Source organism: Suncus etruscus, chromosome 11 (genome assembly GCF_024139225.1).
Source record: "Suncus etruscus isolate mSunEtr1 chromosome 11, mSunEtr1.pri.cur, whole genome shotgun sequence".
In the NCBI taxonomy this organism is placed as follows: Eukaryota; Metazoa; Chordata; class Mammalia; order Eulipotyphla; family Soricidae; genus Suncus; species Suncus etruscus.
Genome location: NC_064858.1, coordinates 85,938,065 through 85,953,774, shown reverse-complemented (window position 1 = coordinate 85,953,774; position 15,710 = coordinate 85,938,065). Strand labels below are relative to the sequence as shown.

Below are 15,710 nucleotides of genomic sequence, written 5' to 3'. Positions count from 1 at the left end.
AACCTGGGTTGACTGTATGCAATGCAAGCTTATTACCCATAATATTATCTATCTGGTCATTATTCACCAGTAACAGCCAATTTCTTAAGAATTCTGAAGGAATTTCCCAGCCTACTTTCTGATCCTCCACTCCTATCTCTTCTTTTCAACTGAAACTCCACAATAAACACATACATATTGAAGCCTATATTCACTTCTGATTTTGAGAACATTCTCAATTTTCTCCTCATCAAATGAAACAGACTTTCCACGGCAATTAAGAGTCTAACCTTGAAAAATTACATGTAGTCAAACAGCTAGTATTGTGTGACACTGAAAGGGGCTGTCCATGTACCTGGGTTTCCCATATGACTCAGCACCCAAATGGCCCTGGGAGAAAGGAGTCACTGTCAATATTTGGAGGAAAAGCAATAAATAATAATGGGATTTTTAAAGTTCACCAAAATAGGGATATCAATACCCTAAAGGGAAGTGATTTAAGTTCATATCAGATGAAAGGAAAGGTGAAGGGGGCTGTATCCTCAGGAGACAAAGAATAGACTAGAATTTGATCCTCAGATATCTGTACTTGGGGTGGGATCAGCTGAGGAAGGACAGATTGTTAAAGGAAGCACAGCCATGCTAGCAGGAGGCAGGAACCATCCCAGGAGTGAGTCATCCACTCAAGACATCTCCTCTCTAATTCACAATTCTCTATGTTTGCAGAGAAGCAGGAAGAGCATGTGGGGGAGGTAAAGAAGGTAGAGGGTCCCACAGATATAGTGGTCAATGCCCAGATCTTCCCTGATAGAAGCAAACACAGAGGATTCACTCACCTGGGATCTCTCGGGACTTCCGAAACAACTCTGAGGTGGCAAGTGTATTTTCTCCAAATCTCTGTGGAGTACAGACAGATATTAGCATTACGCATTTGCCTGGGCAAGCATTAATTGTAAATGGTGAGCCAGGTGTCTGCTGGAGCTGAAGCTACTGTCCTCTGTTGGTATTCAGTAACAGCAGATACGGCTCTGTTACAACAGTTGGGGACAATCTTGAAGTACAGATTGTCCTTATCCAGTCCTTTGCTTTTCCTTTACCTACAGACAAGCTCCTCTGAAGAGGCCAATCAAGAAAGACAGGGGCGCAGAAAGAGCAAGTGTGACAGTTAATTGTGCAAGTGTCTTTGTGTACACAGAGGTGCAGCCCAAGCTAATTGAAGAGTGCCCAAAATCTCTGGTCTATCTTCAGGTGCGAAGGCATGACTTTTGCACAGGATGAGATTTGAGATAGCAGGCTTCTCAGAAAGATTCAGGGCAGCAGAAGGGGTGAATACACCTTCTTGGTGGTATTCATTGGATTCTCTGTTGTTAGATATCAGTTCCTGCTCTGAGCCATAACATTTCCCTGCCCAAGATCTCTATCCTGGAACCAGGAGGAATGGGCCTCTATGAGCCTCATATGAGAGAATTGACCTGGTTTACAGTGGGCTCTTTCAACACCATCGTTTCTCCACTTTGAAAAGCTGGTGCCTTAAGATCACTCACACCTCAACTTCAAGTCTAAATTAATTGCCTACCTGCTTGTAGAACACAACCTGGTGTCTGGTGCTATGTGTCAGATGCACTATCACAAGGGGGTGGCCACTAGCCTTTCCCACCATACAGCCCAACAATGCCCCAATAACATTCCACATCTCCACCTCTTAGGTCCCTTAGCACCTTGCACTCTACTGCAGCAGACACAAAACAACCATGATGAATCTCATCACCTTCCACTTTGGCAATCAGAACGCAGAGCTGTTATTTGCAGACTTAGTGATCAAGAGCACCTTGCCATGATCCTGACTCTTTGGGTGATGTTCTTCTGCTACAAAGGTCTCATGGTAGCTAGTGAGGAAATTTGGTACAGGTCCCAGAGCTCCCTATAGCTGCTCAGTTGACCTTAAGTCCTGATGACTGTGCTGCAAGCTCTCTAGGTCATGAGCTACATGTACATCTGACTTATGGTTTACAAAGCCATGTATATCATGGATGAGTTGGCAGAGCCAGCCCAGGAGACTTGCACTTCTTCTGGTGGAATAATGCCATGGTCAAGGATTCACACTTGTCAGAATCGCCACTCACTTGGGCAAGCTGCCTAGTGTGTCAGCCACTAGAGTTTCCAGGACATAGACAACTCCTCTACCTCACGTACTCCCTCTCAGTTTCTTTTTTTCCCCAGCAACCTGGACTTCACTTAGCCTCAGTAATTCAGTAGAGGCTGAGCTGGCCCCCTCTTCCCTCTTGGAAAGAAGAATAGGAAGAAAGAGAAAGAGAGTAAAATGGAGGGAAAATGGAAGGAAGAAAATAAAAGTTAGAGGGCTGGAGTTAGGGAGGGAAAAATGAGGACAAGGTTAGAATCCTTGAGCATACTCCTGACTTTGAGCTACAGCTATTTGTCACCAAAACCTGTTCCTTTGGAGGATATATATGGTGCCCAAACTTAACTCCTCACTGTTTTCTGAAATTATTTATAGTATAAATGTAGGAATCTGTATGCTTGTGAATGTGAATGTTTTTTTTTTCTAATTTTTAATGTCAACTCATTATGAACCTTTTTCTTCATTATTTTTGCATTCTTATACATACATTTTTAGGGACTGACTCGTTGTTAGGTATATGGAGGTCTTTATAGTATTTCTCTTTAATATCAGTTTTACTGCCAGCTTTCCCACCTATGACTTTCCAGGTGGAGGGCACTGTAGAGATCCTAATAAATAGGTGTGGGACAAGGAGGTCTGAGTTTTTTGGGCAGTGAGCTGGAGGGCTCTGATTTTTTTTTTTGGAGCTGCTAGAAGACTGACAAAGGATTCTGCATCAGATCTTCTCACCTTTTCACCCTCCTGTCTGTGTGGATTATTTGCCTCAGATAAATATTACCAGGATCGCTTCCCTTCCTAGGGGATAGGGGAATGGGAATCTCTTTCCCTCTCTGGGAGCTCTTCGAGGATCCATCATCAACCAGTCTAGGAGAAAATATAACCCTACAACTCATAACATATTCAGAACAGAAATTCTCTTCTTAGTAGAAGCCCCGACCAGAATCTAAGGATTTTATGATTAGTTACACACCAGATTTTCACAGTACAGGTGCTGTGTGTGAACAAAAATGAATCTTTTCTGAATTTGGATAAATGGAATTTGCTTTAGAGGGGCTGGAGAGATAGCATAGTGAGTAGGGCACTTACCTTGCTTGCTGCTGACCTGAGTTCAGTCTCTGACATCCCATATAGTAGCCTGAATCTGCCAAGAGTGATTTCTGAATGCAGAGCCAGAAATATCACCAGCAAACCACCAAGTATAGCCCCAAATCAGAATACATAAACTTACTTTAGAGTTTCCCAGGTGCTCTTGTTACTATGAGTATAAGAAAGGAATTAAGGAAAAGGACCAGTGCCACATGTTATAATTAGAAGCAGTACCTTTAACATGATCAGGGGTCAGCAGAACCTTGGAAATATTTTACTTTCCACAGACATAACATTGTAATTAAGAAAGATGGGTTAAGTAGTATAAAAATTATCCTATGATTATATCTATGATATCAACACAAAGCATCATAAAAAAACAAGGAAATAGTATCAAGTGAGAGTTGTATTTTCTGTGAAAATACACTGCAGAAAACTCCTTCACATACAGGAGATTTAACTCATGGAAGGCAAAATACAGAAATTCAGAGCTAAGCAGTGTGACTCCTGATGCTTGGAGAGAAAAAGACAGAGTGCAAAAAGAAAAGGGACCACAATTCCAGTGCCTCACAGAATATAATAGCTAGCACAGAGGGAGCCATGCATAATGAACTGCTAGAGCCTCAGTTATTTAACACTGCAGTAGCCCCCAGCCTACAGGCATAATGGCTGGATTCCAACAAAATTCCTGTGGTGAAGGCTCAGACTTTACCCTGAAAAAGGGGATGAAATCCTGATAGACACTCCTGAGAAAAGGCCAGTTGTGCCTTAGGGTAGCACTTGGCAGGATAGTAACCATGAACTTACTAAACATTAATATATGATGAGTATTAACAATGTTGAGTGCCGAGTACATAAAAAAATTCAAACCTTGTGACTTTATTTCTTGCATTAAAATAAGAATTGCTGGAACATACCTTACTTCCTCTATGTTGATGGAAAAAACTACAATAATTCCACCAAGCTGGTGGAATCAGTAATAATTTAGTATTTTGTATGCTACAGTTTTGTTTGGTCTTTTAATTACATCTGCTCTTTCTTTCTTTCTTTCTTTTTTCTTTCTTTTTTCTTTCTTTCTTTCTTTCTTTCTTTCTTTCTTTCTTCTTTCTTTCTTTCTTTCTTCTTTCTTTCTTCTTTCTTTCTTTCTTTTCTTTTCTTTCTTTCTTTCTTTCTTTCTTTCTTTCTCTCTTTCTCTCTCTCTTTCTTTCTTTCTCTCTCTCTCTTTCTTTCTCTCTCTCTCCTCCCTCCCTCCCTCCCTCCCTCCCTCCCTCCCTCCTTTTCTCCCTCTCTCTCTTTCTTTCTTTCTTTCTTTCTTTTTCTTCTTTCTTCTTCTTTCTTTCTTTCTCTTTCTTTCTTTCATTCTTTCTCTCTTTTTCTTTCTTTCTTTTGCTTTTTTCTTTCTTTCTTTCTTTCTTTCTTTTTCTCTCTCTGTCTCTTTCTTTTTCTTTCTTTCTTTACTTCTTTCCTTACTTTCTTCTATCTTTATATCTTTCTTTCTTTCTCTCTTTCTTTCTTTCTTTCTTTCTTTCTTTCTTTCTTTCTTTCTTTCTTTCTTTCTTTCTTTCTTTCTCTTTTTGGTTTTTGGGCTACACCCGGCGGTGCTCAGGGGTTACTCCTGGCTATCTGCTCAGAAATAGCTCCTGGCAGGCACGGGGGACCATATGGGACACCGGGATTCTAACCAACCACCTTTGTCCTAGATCGGCTGCTTGCAAGGCATACGCCACTGTGCTATCTCTCCAGGCCCACACCTGCTCTTTCTTTACAATAGCTCTTTGGTATAACATTAAATGGACAAATCGACTTTGTTGATTAATAGTTGACTAGCAAGAATCATATCCAAGAAGAAAAAATGAGTATTTTTCTGATTTATGTTGACTACAAAGAATTATATCCAAAAGGAAATAATAGCTACTTTTTTGATGCCTGGTTATGTTAAAGAAACTGATTACAAAGAAGTTACAATATACTTATAACATTTAGATGATTTGTCTAATGATTGTACTAACACATAATCTTATTTCTATAGCAAAAAATGTTCACTTGATCTACTCAAGTTCCTACTATTGATAACTTTTTGCTTAAATATGAAGCAGAACTCCCAATAAATCAGACTTAGTTCCAACTACTCTTGAGTATGTCTGGTCTCTGAGTACCCACTCTTTGCTGACTCCTTCCTCTCATCCTCCTATCGAATAACCCTGAAGCCCCTTTCAGTGCTGCACGACTCAGCTAGCCTGCAACATAGTACTTATTCAATTGGAAACAGACTAGCCTGTAGTCGGATGTCCATGACACAAGACTGTGTTGTTGATTTGAGAAGAGATCCACAATTCCCTAGATGAGCCAGGTCCAGTTTGATAGCACTATTGGCTCACCCCAACATTCATCTGAACTGAAAACTTAGTCTCAATCCCCACCCCCACCACCACACACAGATTCCTGCCAATCAATTAAAAATTTGACACATTTTTATTGGATATAAGGAACTTCAGAAACTTTAGAATATTTAAGCCAAATAAATAGTATGAGGGCAGTACTGTGTGTGTGGGGTGAGTACCACTCAGCATTAAGTTTTAGACACAGCTCCACCAATGAAGCCTTATGATATTAACCAGACCCAACAAGTTTAGACCCTCAGCTCTGTCTTCTCTCCTTAAAGTTGATTTCAGTGGCAGGCTTATAGTAGCAGACAACTCAGAGTCAAAGGAAGTTTCCTCAAACTGAGTGTACCAAAATTAATCTCCAGGCAACATTAGGGAACATCTAATAAAGAGTCAAAAATAGTTGCATGTTGTGCCTATATCCATTGTCTCATAAAGATATAAATACAATTATCCTTAGGTCACAGTCGGGAATATCTCAGAAAATGACAGGTAGCTGTCATTCCTGGAGCATACCAGGCAGTTGATGCAGTGAAGGTAAATCTTTCCCATCAGTCCATGGTTCAGAGAAGCCAATCCAAAACATTACTAGTAAATATAGAAAAAGGCCAAGTAACTGTGTAGATCAGCTTGCCAAACGGTCATGACTGGATACATGTGACCAGATCCTCAGTTACCACCCACGTCAATTGGACTCTAATACTACCACGAAGGTCAGGTATCAGAAACTATGAAACATGGCCAGTTAGTGCTACCTACTATAAAGCTACAGGGAATGGAATGCCACAAATTCTGTTTTCACCCAGAATTAAATCAGATTTATAAGCACCAGAATGATTTGGTAAGCATTTAAAAAATCTTCATGAGGCATTTTTGATCAACAGAAATCAGTAGATTTATGAGCATGAGTCTGATATTGTGAATAGGAGCACTGTGTCACTTTCCACAATACCTAGATTTCAGAGAGCATATTACACATTTTATTTCCCAGAGCAGTGAGAAATTCTTGCACGAACAGATTAGAGCAGAAAGTTAGCAAAGTTCTCTCTGCAGATATTTCAGTGTTGCCTCTTAACCTTAATCTTACTTAGGAATATGGGGATAAAATTCAATAAGTTAAAAAATTAAATGTAAAAAAATTAAAATTACTGAAACACAAATAATTAAGAATACAGTAGCAGGATTCATCAGCAGAATGAAGTAAAAAACTAAATTATGACCTTGATGAAAACTTACATGATATCTCTCTAAAAAAATAAGGAAAGAAGGGGCAAGAGTGGTGGCGCTAGAGGTAAGGCATCTGCCTTGCAAGCCCTAGCCTAGGACAGACTGTGGTTCGACCCCCTGATGTCTCATATGGTACCCCCATGCCAGGAGCGATTTCTGAGCACGTAGCTAGGAGTAACCCCTGAATGTCAATGGATGTGGCCCAAACATTAAACAAAAAAATAAAGAAAGAAGTATCAATATTTTTTCTTTCTTTTTAAAAATTATGGAACACTTCATGAATTTGCGTGTCATCCTTGCACAGGGGCCATGCTAATCTTCTCTGTATCATTCTAATTTTAGTATATATGCTGCCGAAGTGAGCACAGAAGTATCAATATTTTTAAATATAAACATCCTACCTAAACTATTATATAGATTTTGCAAGGAAAACCAATTGCTAGAGACTGCCACTAGTCCAGTAATCTATTCTCAAAATCTGGAGAAGAGGCCAACCCATAAGATCAGGACAGATGTTATAATTGTGGTAAACTACTGCATTTTAGTAGAAAATGCAGGATTCCACCTGGACCTGTCTTCTCAAGACACAATGACACAATCATTCTTTCTCAGGAAATTAAGAAATATGCCAACATCAGGTCCCACAGAATCAGAAAACATTTTTTTTCTGCATCCCCCTCACAGAGCCATAAATCAATAGATTTTTCTGCAAACTGATACCTCAGGAAATTGTGCCTTGAATATCCCTTGCGCAGACACACTGTAATCATAGCACTGGTCCAATGCACCTAGAAATATTATTTTGACACAAAGGGGCTGTTTCTGTCAGGTGCCTCAGACCTGCTCCTGGGAAAAAGCAGTCTGACTTTAAGGGAAGTACTTCATGTAGGAGTAATAGAGTGTGATCATGTTGGAGAAATAGTAATTGTCATTTTCATGTCAATTGTTTGGACTTCTGTTCCTTCCTTTTGGGAGCCTGAACATGCTGATCACTCTAGGATTGGAGGCTTCAGTAACACCAACTTCCTATCAGCCTCTCCTGATCCTCTGGTTGACTTTACTTCTAATATTACAAAAGCCGAGTTTCTACTTATAACCCTTGACATTCATGGGGAGAAATTTAAAGGTATGCTTGACATAGGTGTGATGTTTCATTATTTCTTCACAATACCGGTTCCATAACTAGGCAATCAGTAGACACCTTATGGCTTGTGATGAGAAAGTTCATTGACCTCTTCCTTTGTCTGACAAAATGGCAGATGGCCCAAAAGCATTGGTCCAAAGGACAGGTGGCCACTTTCCAACCATCTGTAACTTCCCTACCACTGAATATATAGGGTCAAGATCTACATAAACAGTGGTGTGCTGATTACAATATTCTTCTTCAGCTTCTTTTCTGTCTCCAAATCTAGAGACATGCCTTTTTAGTTGAAGTCGCTGTCATTCAGCACCTGCCACCTCTGCATTCAGTGGAAATCTCATGATCCTGTATGGCCACTCTGCAGTGGCCCTTAAATAATGTAAAATTAAAGCCACTGATCTGGTAGAGGAACAGATTAAGCTGGATTATATTAAAACCTTATTTTCAGAATGGAATTCTCCTTTTTCTTAATACAGAAGAATTTGGGTAAATGGCGATTGTTAATTGACCCAAGGAATGTTCCTTCTACCATGTTTCTTATGGCTACTTGCAACCAGGCCACTGAACCCTGGCAGTTATTCCTAAAGAATGGCTGCTGTTTGTAATAGACATAATACTGTTTCTTATAAAATAATTATACACCCAGAAGTCTGTAACACTTTGTAATACTATATTCCTTCTTTTAACAACCAAGCAACTTTACATAGATTTCTGTAGAATGTTTTGTCTCAAGGAATGACCAACTCACCTATTATGTGTCAATATGTTGCTGATGTGGTTTTATACCTTAATCATGCAAGATTTACCAATGCTTATATTATTCACTATATAGATAATATCTTGCTTGCATATTATAATGACAGGGAGCTTAAGAGGTTATATGAGGATGTTCTGACTTGCTTGCTGGTGGCTTGTTTACAGATTGCCACAGAGAAAATTCAGTGTCTGAATTTTATGCTTCCCCATAAAATTTCCATCCACTAGAAAGATCTCATAACTCACTACTATAAATGATTTTCAAAAACTGCTGGAAGACATTAATTGGATCTGCCCCTCCCTTGAGAATTCCAACTCTGAGCTCAGCAACCAATTTTCTCCCTTGAAATGGAATCCATTCTGCATAGTCCAAGTCAGTTAACATCTGGAGCTCAAAAGGAAATATAATCTCTTATGGACCAGTTCCAAAAGTTTTATATTTCTAGGTTCACCCCTGGAGATAAATATAGTTACTGCTCTTTTATTTGCCCCATTCACCAACCACGTCTATAGCCAAATATATAGCCCATTAGAATGACTCTTTACACAATAAAAAGCCTCACACTCTAGTGCCATATTTGGAGTTAATAGCTGCTCTGATAATTAAAGATTGTGGTCACATGTATTAATGTGCTATGACCCCACATCATTGCCCTGCCTATTTCATAAAAGGAAATTGAATCCATTCTTCTCCTCAGTGAGTCTCTTCAAAGAACTATATCTGCTTTCTCAGGGGAATTTTTCTTCCATTATCTGTTTGGAAAAGCCTGAGTTTTTTTTTTTTCAGAAGGATGCCTTTTGTAATTTCTTTCATACTCCATTATTATCCAGTTCCTAATGCTCTGGTATTTTACATAGATGGCTCTTAATCAGGGAAACGTGTCCCTTCACTGACCATAACAGTCGCTACGAATTATAAGCCCACCCAGCAAGTGGAACTCACCACATTGATTTGCTTAATTTTTCTGAGTCTGTCCCATGTAATGTAGTGAGTGACTCAGCATACATAGTTGGTTTCTTCCCTGGAATTCTCAGAGTCTCTAAATGCCTTTAAGCATGTATTTCAGGATTTTCTTCAGCAATTACAAGCTCTTTTGCAAATGCAACCTAAAGCTATTTTTCTTATTTTTAGTTAATATTTTTATTTAAACGCCTTGATTACAAACATGATTGTGGTTGGGTTTCAGTCATGTAAAGAACACTCCCCTTCACCAATGCAACATTTCCATCTCCAATGCCCCAAATCTTCCTCCTCCCAGCCCCACTCCCGCCTGTATTCTAGACAGGCATTTTACTTCCCTCATTCATTCACATTGTGATGATAGTTCTCAATGTAGTTATTTCTCTAACTGCAGTCATCATTCTTTGTGGTGAGCTTCATGTCGAGAGCTGGACCTTCCTCTCTTTTGTCTCTGAGAATTATTACAATATATCTTTTATTTTTCTTAAAACCCATAGATGAGTGAGACTATTCTATGTCTATCTCTCTCCCTCTGACTTATTTCACTCAGCACAATAGATTCCATCCATATACACAATGGAATATTATGCAGGAGAGATGAAGTCATGAAATTTTCCTATACATGGATGTACACGGAATCTATTATGCTGAGTGAAATAAGTCAGAGAGATAGAGAAAAATGCAGAATGGTTTCACTCATCTATGGGTTTTAAGAAAAATGAAAGGCATTCTTACAATAATAATTTTCGGACACAAAAGAGAAAAGAGCTGGAAGTTCCAGCTCACCTCAGGAAGCTCACCACAAAGAGTGATGGGTTTAGTTAGAGAAATAACTACATTTTGAACTTTCCTAATAATGAGAATGTATGAGGGAAATGGAAAGCCTGTTTAGAGTACAGGAGGGGATCGGGTGGGGAGGAGGGAGATTTGGGACATTGGTGATGGGAATGTTGCACTGGTGATGGGTGGTGTTCTTTACATGACTGAAACCCAAACACAATCATGTATGTAATCAAGGTGTTTAAATAAAATTTTTAAAAAAGGCCATTGATTTCTGTGTTAACTGTGTAGCCTGCCACATTGCTATATGACTCTATTGTTTCTAGAAGCTTTTTGGCAGAGTCTTTAGGGTTTTCTAAGTAGAGTATCATGCCATCTGCAAACAATGAGAGCTTGACTTCTGCTTTTCCTATCTGGATTCCCTTGATATATTTTTCTTGCCTAATTGCTATAGCAAGTACTTCCAGTGCTATGTTGAGTAGGAGTGGTGAGAGAGGACAGCCTTGGCTTGTACTAGAATTTAGAAGAAAGGCTTATCAAATGCTTTCTCTGCATCTATTGATATGATCATGTGGTTTTTATTTTTTTCTCCAGCCCCACCCGATTTTTATTTTTCTTGTTGATGTTGTGTATTATGTTAATAAATTTATGGATGTTAAACCATCCTTGCATTCCTGGGATGAAACCTACTTGATCATAGTGAATGATCTTCCTGATGAGGCATTGGATTCTATTTACTAGGAAGGTTACAAGAGTCTTTCCTCTCTCTCTCTCTCCTCTCTCTCATTTACTCAGCACCTCCTCAATTGAAATCTAGTTGTAACCAAAACTGCTATTCTTCCCCAAATAGCCAATCAATCTCTAGGGTGCTGATAGTATCACTTACTTGGGAGAGACTCTCTTAGAACTTCTGTTATTTTCTTTCTTCACTTCTTCTCTCTTTTTCTCCTCTCCTCTCTTCTCTTCTCCTCCCCCTCTCTTAAAAGAGGGAAAGAAAAAAATAATGGTAAATCCAACATGTCACTTGTTTCCATTATAACCTTCAGGTCAAAGCATCAAATATGCTCACAGAAGACTCAAAACTCAATTATTAAACATACAGAAAGGTAGATATGACACCACTTAACTCTTATTCTTATAATTATTTTTACTAAACTTCTTAAATTTGCCCCACGGAGAGTCCCATATGCCTTCTGAAAGACACGTTTGAGAAAATTTACAGGCTCAAAAATCAGATAACTCACCTATTTGGTAAAAATCAACAAAGAATAGAGAGCAGGTAATCTCACTAGAGAAAAAGGATATGCTTATATTTCTACAATAATTTCTGTAATATTTCTTGGCAGCACCACCAAGAAATTCTGGGTCTCAATATGACTTGTCAGAAGCAGAATTCTTACAAAGGATGAATTAAGCCAGAGATACCTATTAAGAGTGATCAGATATCCTCAAACTGAAGTGTTACGCTCCCCCCCCCCCAATCTAACATAGTCTAGTCAAGAGGAAGAATAAAAGAAACCAGCAAAAACTCTAACAGGTAATTGGGATAACAAGCCAACATGCACCCTAAAGCAGAGATTACAAGGCTTAGGAGTAATAAGATTCAGAATTTTAGTCCTGTTTTGTTCCGCTCTCACTGGACTTCATAACTTAGGAAAAACTTGTTACATAAACAATATTTTAGTGCCAGTGTAATGTTCCATGTTTGGTTAATTATGTTAACAGAAACCATTACCAGGATAATATAAGCAAGTTCAATCACTTGTGGTATAAAGGTAAAGTGGCTGAAGAAGTCTATCCAATTATTAAATTCTTATGGAAAGGACAGTACAGGAATATCAGCCCAAAAGACTTTAAGATAACCATTGGGAAGATCAATGACTAATTTTGCAGAATACAGCCAACAAGGTTTGTATGAATCACTACTTTTCTGATGAATGGTCTTCATGAGACCCGAAAAAAAGCAGATAATCAGAAAAGACATAAATAGGAAATTAATAATCATCTCAATGACTTAAAGCTGCAGAGAATGCTGGGCAGAAACACAAGCAGCTGAATGAGTCTATTATTGTTACACTTTTTCAGGGTCAGATCAATTCCACAATCCAGTTCCTCACCTGCCACAAAAAGACTCAAACATTTGTGACTTTGATATATCTATTTCTGCCACTGGCATGTACAAGTAAAAGTACGCTCCAGGATTGCCTCAGGTTATTTCTCCAAAAAAGAAAAACTGACAGATAACAGCAGGTGTTATTGCAGTCACTGAAGAGCTCAGTGGAATTCTCTAAAAAGGACAAAAAATTGGATGTTACTACCTGTGCTTTTAATATATCAGAATTGAATTTCCTACAATGGCAGGCAAAAGCTAAAACCAGACATACGTGGCCTTCCCTCTAGAAAAATTCTGATATCTCACAGCATCTATTGATTCAAAGAACAACTTAAAAAAAAAACCTATTTTCTGTTTGTAATCACTATAGTAAAACAGACAGAGGCCATTACACTACCTATTGTAAAAATTGTAATAAGACAGCACTGGTTTATCTTCAATGATCACAAAGCTTCTGATCCCCCCACATCTTTGATGAAATACTCAGCAGCTTCTGCCCTCTTTTATACTTCAATGGGACCAAGAGCAATGGATGTATTTGCATAAGTTAAAGCTTGCTATCAGCTAATTTCTTTCCAAAGATGTCTTCAATGATGTTCTAATGTCTTAGCCCACAGAAATCTATAGAGAATGAATTGGGATGCCATTAACTCCCATTATAGTGTACATTACAAGAATGTTTTAGTAATTTATTTTCAAATTAAGTATGTCTAAACTCAAGTTCTAAAATTTTTGCTCACAAAAGTTTATGGAGAAAGAAGTTGGGTTTCCTGGAGTAGCATTATAGTGTCCAGCATTCTAACCCTCATTGTGTACTAATTATAAGAATGTTTTAGCAATCTATTTTCAATTTAAAAATACCTGCAAAAACGCTCTAATATTTTTGTTTACAGAAGTACATAGGAAATGAATTGAATGCTCTGAACTTGTGCTACAGTGCTTAATGCTCTTAAATCTTAATACAGTGTTCATTATAAGGATACTTACCAATTTATGAGAAAAGTTTTTGTAATATTCTTAAGACAGGATATCAGAAAGTCAATTGGTTTGAGAATGATGTATGTATAATCTAACCCATGACACCTTTACTGCCAAGTCTACCCTCAGTAGCAGTGATTCCAAGGAGCTATTATAGTAATTGACTTAAAATTTCCTCACTGCTATGGGGGCAGGAGAGATAGCATGGAGGTAGGGAGTTTGCCTTGCATACAGAAGGACAGTGATTTAAATCCCAGCATTTTCCTCACTACTTTACCTACTGGCTTTATATTTATGAAGTGCTTTGACTCCTTCCCATTTACCACCCTAGATGGGTCCGTTTTACAGTTGTAGCATATTGATGTATCAACTATGTATATGTGAGCATGTGTGTATGCATGGTAGTCACCTTTATGTTAGTCTAATGTCAGTCTGTATTATATATAATGTCCGTCTGTATTGTACATAGCCCTTCTACATCTTCCCTCCCCTGTTTGCCACTCAGCAAAATTTTTCTATTGTTTCCCTATGCTCACTTATCTTTGATTTTCTGCTTTCCCTATTAAGCTTTGACCCTATTTCTCAACATCCCTTGTGCTCTGGAGTACCATCTCACCCCATCACACCCCATACTGTTTCTACCCCTCATCACTGTGACCACTGCTCAAAACCAGAATTGTCTTCTTCAGTGGACCCTGACTCAAGAACTGATCTCTAGCCTGTAACTCCACCCAGCAGCTGCAGAACATTTTCAATGCCTTCCTGACTGATATTAGCAGACAGATAACCTCATTAGTTGAAGCAGTAATCCATATTCTACCCACTTTGGATTTAATTAACAGACTGGGGGTTATATGAGTATTTCTATATATATTCTATATATTTCTATATTGGGGATATATTATTGATACTTTGGATTCATTCAGTAGAAAAATAAGGGAAATGTGTGTTTCTTTATATGTATTCCCTGGGGAACAGTGTTAATATATTTCTGTACCAGGAATTATAAAGTATGAAATTTCTGAGGGAATGATACTACAACCAGCCCTTAGTCCTCTAGAGACCAAATATTACCTTGTGGCAAAATTCTTTTTTTTTAATCTTTTTTGAAAAACAAAACAAAAGAAACAACCACAAAATAATAAAATGGGGGAAATCTTTTTGTTTGTTTGTTTGTTTTGTTTTTGGGTCACACCAGCAGCATTCAGGATTTACTCTTGGTTCTATGCTCAGAAATCTCTCTTAGCAGGTTTGGGGGACCATATGAGATGTTGGGATTTGAGCCACCGTCCTTCTGCATGCAAGGCAAACACCCTACCTCCATGCTATATCTCAGGCTTCCCCCCAAATATAAAACACTTAATATTATAATATGATATATATTATAATATAATATAATTTTCATATTATCCTTGAGCAGGGGCCATGCTAATCTTCTCTGTATTATTCAAATTTTAGTATATGTATTGTTGAAGTGAGTACAATGGGGGAAATCTTATGTTGAAGAGGAGTTCCATCTATTAAAGATAGTAACTCTAAAATTTATATGTTGCAGTTGGACTTTTAGCCCTGGACATTTGTCATACTTCACACTAAACAAAGATGGATTCCTTTTTATATGTCAATGACCCACCTAGGCAGGACAAATTTCTAGGTTTATTTACTTTTCTTTCACTCCCAGCCCATGAGGTTTTCTTAATCTCCTGATAAATTATGTGATCTCTTCCTTTTGCCTTTTTGCCTCATTGTTCCATGAGATAGAAAGGTCCCCACACACACATTTCACCCTCATCATTGTGGTTTCTATTATTTTCTGTGGTAGCCCCTGCTCCAGAACTCTTCCTCTGGCATGGGATTAGAGTTTGATAAACTTTTACATAATTTGGTGAGGATTGTACCTTGGAGGGAGGATTCTGATCCCAGGGCATATCAAGGCTATTAACATCCCCTATAGATAGTATGAACAAACTATGTGAGCCTTGAACTAATATTGACAGGGAAAATAGCAGCCACTGGCCCATCTGCCCCCTGAATTTACCTACCATGAATTTCATCAATGGATTCTTAACTAAATCACTGAAAAGAACTGGTCTGTTTGGAGGACTTGAGATGTCACACATTCTATGGCAAAGGTAGTGAAGGATAATTAATTGGCTCTTGAGTGT

General features: G+C 38.4%; 2 non-coding genes across 2 annotated transcripts; both read right to left on the bottom strand.

Annotated features, from left to right (window-relative positions):
* Positions 1 to 7,075: 7,075 nt before the first annotated feature.
* On the bottom strand, positions 7,076 to 7,182 carry LOC126023509 (U6 spliceosomal RNA). Its single transcript, XR_007500626.1, has one exon. It is a non-coding gene; the product is annotated as a U6 spliceosomal RNA (small nuclear RNA).
* Positions 7,183 to 14,920: 7,738 nt separating this feature from the next.
* On the bottom strand, positions 14,921 to 15,027 carry LOC126023688 (U6 spliceosomal RNA). The gene has a single exon (XR_007500781.1). It is a non-coding gene; the product is annotated as a U6 spliceosomal RNA (small nuclear RNA).
* Between the last annotated feature and the right edge of the window lie 683 nt (positions 15,028 to 15,710).